Below are 5,753 nucleotides of genomic sequence, written 5' to 3' on the forward strand. Positions count from 1 at the left end.
GTCGCAAAGAGTCAGACACGACTGAGTGACTGAACCGAACTGAACTGATGTTTATCTCACACTTCTACAACTTTTCTGAAATTTATTAGCTCTAGTATTTTTTTTTCTTTTTGGTACAGTCTTTTGAAATGTTTTTATATATAAGATCATGTCATTGTGAACAGAGATAGTTTTACTTCTTCCTTTCCAATTTGGATGCCATTTATTTCTTTTTCTTGTGTAACTGCTCTGACTAGAACTTCCAGCACATTGTTGAATAGTAGTGATTAAAACAGGCATCCTCATAGTGTTACTGATCTTACAGGAAAAGTTTTCAGTCTTTCACCATTGAATATGATGGTATCAATGGGTTCTTCACAAATGCCCTTTATCATTTGAGGAAGTTCCCTTCTCTTCCTAGCTTTTTTGGGAATAGGGTTTTAGATTTTGTCCAATGCCTTTTCTGTATCAACTGAGATGATCATGTAATGTTTCACCTTCATCTTATTAATGCGGTATGTTTTGTTGATTCATTTTCTTATGTTGAACCACCTTTGCATTTCTTGGATATTCCCCACATTGTCATAGTATATAATCCTTTAAATATGCTGCTAGATTTGATTTGCTAATATTTTGTTAATGATTTTTTAATCAATGTTTATAAGGAATATTGGTCTGTAGTTTTCTTTGCAGTATTTTTTTCTGGTTTTAGTATCAGAGTAATACTTTCTTATTATGAAATGTTTCCTCTTTTTTCAGAAGAACTTGAAAATAATTGGTATTCTTTAAATGTTTGGTAGCATCAATTGATTATAATTTGCACTTCCCTATTGTCTAAAGAAGTTGAACATCTTTTCATTAGCTTATTGGCCATATTTACGTCATCTTTTGTGAAAGTCTGTTCAAGCTTTTTGTCCATTTTCCTATTGGTATCTTGTCCTTTTCTTGATTTGTAGAAGTATTTACATATTCTGGTTGAGTCCTTTGTCAATATGTGTATTGTTTTATCTTCTCCCACTCTATAGTTTGCTTTCTCATTCTCTTAAGGGTCTCTTTTGATGAATAAAATTCTTAATTTTAATATAGTCTTATTTGTCATTTCTTATTTTTTGGTTAGCCCTATTTGTATTGTGATTAAGCCATCTTTGCCTACTCCAATGCTATGAATATTTCTCCTGTGCTTTCTTCTAAAAGCTCTGTAATTTTCCCTTTAACAAGCAATCTACCTGGAACTTAATTTTTGTGTAAGGTGTGAAGCAAGGGTTAAGATTTTTTCCCCTTATATATCCAACCAATCCATCACCAATCCTTTCTCTACGGGCCTGCAGTGCTACTTTGGTCATAAATTAGATAACCGTATATGCATGGGTCTTTTTCTGGATTCTTTATCTGTTCTGTGTGGTGGTTTGTCTGATGCAGGAATATCTAATACATTTTCCTAATTACTATAAGTTTTGTAATAGAAGTCCTAGGATCTGACAGTGAAAGTCCTCCAACCTTGCTCTTTAAGATCACCTTGGGTAGTCAGCACCCTTTACCTGTCTGTATTAATTTTAGAATCAGCTTCACAATTTCCACAAAGCAAAAAGGGAAAACTTACTGGGATTTTGATTGGGAGTGTGCTGTTTATAGGGCTTTGGAAGTTGAAAATAAAAAGGGGACAATCTAGAATTTGGGGACAAGATCAAAAGAAACATTATTTCTTCAATTAATATTTGTTTGGTGCCTGATTCTGGCCATGCCCTCTGTGAGCTGTGGTGGTATGTGGAGATACAGTGGTAACCAAGACACAATACCTCCACGTAACGAGCATTCAAATGGATCTCTGAATTCCACACTGACACTCTCCATAGCACTGACGCTGTTTGTGTGTTGCTTGTTAATTGTGTGTTGTTGATAATGGGTGAGATTAGACGGAGGCATTTTCTGATCATTTGTAAATGTCTTCTGGATGAAACTGAGTGCTTTCTAAATCCTCATGAGATTAACTTAAGAAATAGAAACTTGGAGTTTAATACATGCCACTGAGAACTTCATAGATTTTAATCCTCATGACAACATCACCCAACGAGATAAAATATTATTATCCCTATTTTTACAGATGAAGAAACTGAGTCTTAAAGAGGCTGAGTACTTTAACCAAGACCATACAAGTGAACTACAGATCTAGTAGCAAAAGCCAGTGCTTTTAACCACTACAAATAAAAAATAGAAATGATATAAAATTATTTATCCTTGTGATTCAATTTCTTGCAACATGTCTGCATGTGCAAAGTTATAACAGAAGAGCCATGACATAAACAGAGTCTTATTGGTCCAGACGGTAAAGAATCTGCCTTGCAATGAGGGAGACCCGGGTTGAATCCCTGGGTCAGGAAGATCCCCCAGGGAAGGGAATTGCTACTTACTCCAGTATTTTTGCCTGGAGAATTCCATGGACAGAGGAGCCTGGCAGGCTACAGTCCATGGGGTCGCAGAGAGTAGGACACGACTGAGCGACTAACACAAAGGTAGACATACATGAATTTGTTGGTGTTTCTGCAGTGCTCTGGGGATAGGGGACAGAAAAACTAGAGGGACTGGGAACCTGGCCTGGCCAGGTTGGGGCTGAATGGAGTAAACAGCAAGCAGTTTTGAAGGGTGGAGCTTTGGTAACACATAGTGCGGTTAACTACGGCCGCCTGGCATGAAGCGCTATTGTATTTCATATGAGGCACTGAGAAATCCAGGGCTTTCCCCAGAATACAGCATGGGATGTTGAAGAGTTCAAAGCTATGATGAATTCAAAGACTGCAGGGTAGAATTGGTGCTTCCAATGGTACGGGAGAGCTTAAAGAAAGAAAATGGACTTTATCAAGGACTCAAACAGAGACTTTCTATGATTATTCTTAAAAAATCTCTTATATATTGTGTAGCAGGGCTGATAGACCTCAAAATAAATGCTGAGATTACTGAAAATTGAACAACCACTTAGATCTTGTGAGTTATCTAATTTCAGTACCAGGTGAAGTACCAACCTCACCAGATTGCTCATATTCAAGTTAAGGCTCTGAATAAGCAAGGGTAGGATTTGAGGACTGGAGTATGAATACATGGGAGGATTAGACTCAGTATATACTGAAACTCCAACCTCATGGAGTTTCCCTCGCTAATTACAGCAGATAAGATTCTGCTTGCCTTGCTTGAAAACTCTGTAAAGACTTGATCTGGTGAGAAATATTTTCCTCATACCTTACCTCCACTACCCATCATTGTCTCCTATCTCTCTACTAGATATATAGTTACATATACATGTGGTTATATGTGTATGTGTGTGTATATATGTATACAACTATGTACACTTACATATATATTAATAACTACACACATTTATACCTATGTAAATATATCTAGTTATGTAAACATATTATATACATATATATATATACACACATATATATATGTGTATATAGGCAGATTCTTTACCATTGTGCCACAGGGAAGGGTCTAAATATATACATAAGTAACTACATATGTAGTATATGAAATGCATATATTAGTATATAGAATACATATAGTATATAAAAATATGTATTATATATACCCTAGCATGCCTTGGAGGAGATATGTGATAATAACAAAATCCAGTAAAAGAGATAATGACTACATATCAGAAGAATTGTAAAATTATGCTAATTTATATTTGTAAACTTTGGAAACTGATTCTGAGGATGTTAGGCTAAGACTAAGGGACAGAATTTTAGGTCAGACTGAATTTATTGGGTGTGCTAATGCCAGCAGCTAGGATTGGGTCTAATGCTTTCCCCAGTTGGTTGACTGAAACCTGGCTGAATAAAGTTGAGATGCCACACATTTCTTGATATAATGTCAAAGAAACAATACAAAAAGCAGAGAGATAAAATGTTGGAGTGGATCCATTAGGGAGAGGCTGCTCCCCCAACTCCCAGCTGTGTACCCTTAGAGGGTCCAGAGATACTCCTTGGTGAAGGGGGTACCAACACTGAAGAACAAGCACATAGACATTGAACTGGCTATTCAGTGTAGCCTGGGGATGTGTTAGTTGAAATGGTTCAATCCCCAGTGAACTGGCAATGGGCGTTCCAAGGTCCCACAGCAGTGTCACCAGGGCAAGGTATGTGTGGCAGTAGAATGGGAGTGGTAAAGAGAGTGAAGCCTACAAGAATTTTTTTAGCAGCGATTTCAGTATTCAGTCCCTTGAACCAAAATTGATGGTCAGCCCCTTAAAGGACTATTCGATGAAATAACCAACAACTAATGAGTCTGGTGAATGACAGTTGCTCTGAGCCTTGGCACTGGGGGTTCAGAACCATTCACCTGATTTCTGAACCTGAGTTGGTTCAGTGACCCCAAGACTCCACACTGAACGGGGAGTGGGGACCTGTGGAGGAAAATCCTATCACAACAACACACATAGGTACTGTGAATCTTCCTTCTGGATTTCCCCAATAGTACCTGAAGGTCATTGTTCAGGGGAAAAGTACATTGTAGAGGCAAATACCTAGATGTTTTGGGGGGGTTATTGGAAACTGGTTGAGAACTATTCATTCCTGAATGAAACTGGTTTACAGGATAGAGATTATTCCCTTGCTGCCTTTAATCTTAGCAGAAATACAGCCTTCTCTGAGCACCCTATTTAAAAGTACAAACACTTCCCCATCTAGAACTCCGTATCTGCTTTCCTTGACTGATGTTTTACTCCATAGAATTTATTGCCTTCTAAGGTTCTATATTATTACGTTAGTTAATTTATTGTTACCTACTTTTAGAACATAAGCTCCAGGAAGACAGGGCTTTTTGTCTGTTTTGTTCCTTGCTGTGTCCCAAGAAGCCAGAACAATGTCTTTCATAGGACAAACACCTACAATGTAGTTACTGAATATATAAAAATGAGAAATAAAGTTTTGATCTGTGTTCATCTCTGTAGGCCCAGTAGGACTCTGATTTCACTCATCTGTGCTAAGAGCATAAGGAATAGATGAAGTGAAAGACTGAAAGAATGACTCCTTGTCATAGTTAGAGCAAGAGCTATGACGGTAGGAAGGGCCACAATCAGACCCCTTGGAGCATTTCCTGTGTATCCCCCTATACCAACAAGTCACCAAAAAGCAAGCCCCATATCTGAGAGTCACAGAGATAAAGATTATCATAACAAACCTATCAGATGCAAGGACAGGATTCTTTTCACATCACCACTTAAGTCACCTGTATGCTTTATTGACTATGCCAAAGTCTTTGACTGTGTGGATCACAATAAACTGTGGAAAATTCTGAAAGAGATGGGAATGCCAGACCACCTGATCTGCCTCTTGAGAAATCTGTATACAGGTCAGGAAGCAACAGTTAGAACTGGACATGGAACAACAGACTGGTTCCAAATAGGAAAAGGAGTACATCAAGGCTGTATATTGTCACCCTGCTTATTGAACTTCTATGCAGAGTACATCATGAGAAATGCTGGACTGGAAAAAACACAAGCTGGAATCAAGATTGCCGGGAGAAATATCAATAACCTCAGATATGCAGATGACACCACCCTTATGGCAGAAAGTGAAGAGGAACTCAAAAGCCTCTTGATAAAAGTGAAAGAGGAGAATGGAAAAGTTGGCTTAAAGCTCAACATTCAGAAAACGAAGATCATGGCATCTGGTCCCATCACTTCATGGGAAATAGATGGGGAAACAGTGGAAACAGTGTCAGACTTTATTTTTCTGGGCTCCAAAATCACTGCAGATGGTGATTGCAGCCATGAAATT

This window comes from Bison bison, unplaced genomic scaffold, assembly GCF_000754665.1.
Source record: "Bison bison bison isolate TAMUID 2011002044 unplaced genomic scaffold, Bison_UMD1.0 scf7180017864461, whole genome shotgun sequence".
Lineage (NCBI taxonomy): Eukaryota > Metazoa > Chordata > Mammalia > Artiodactyla > Bovidae > Bison > Bison bison.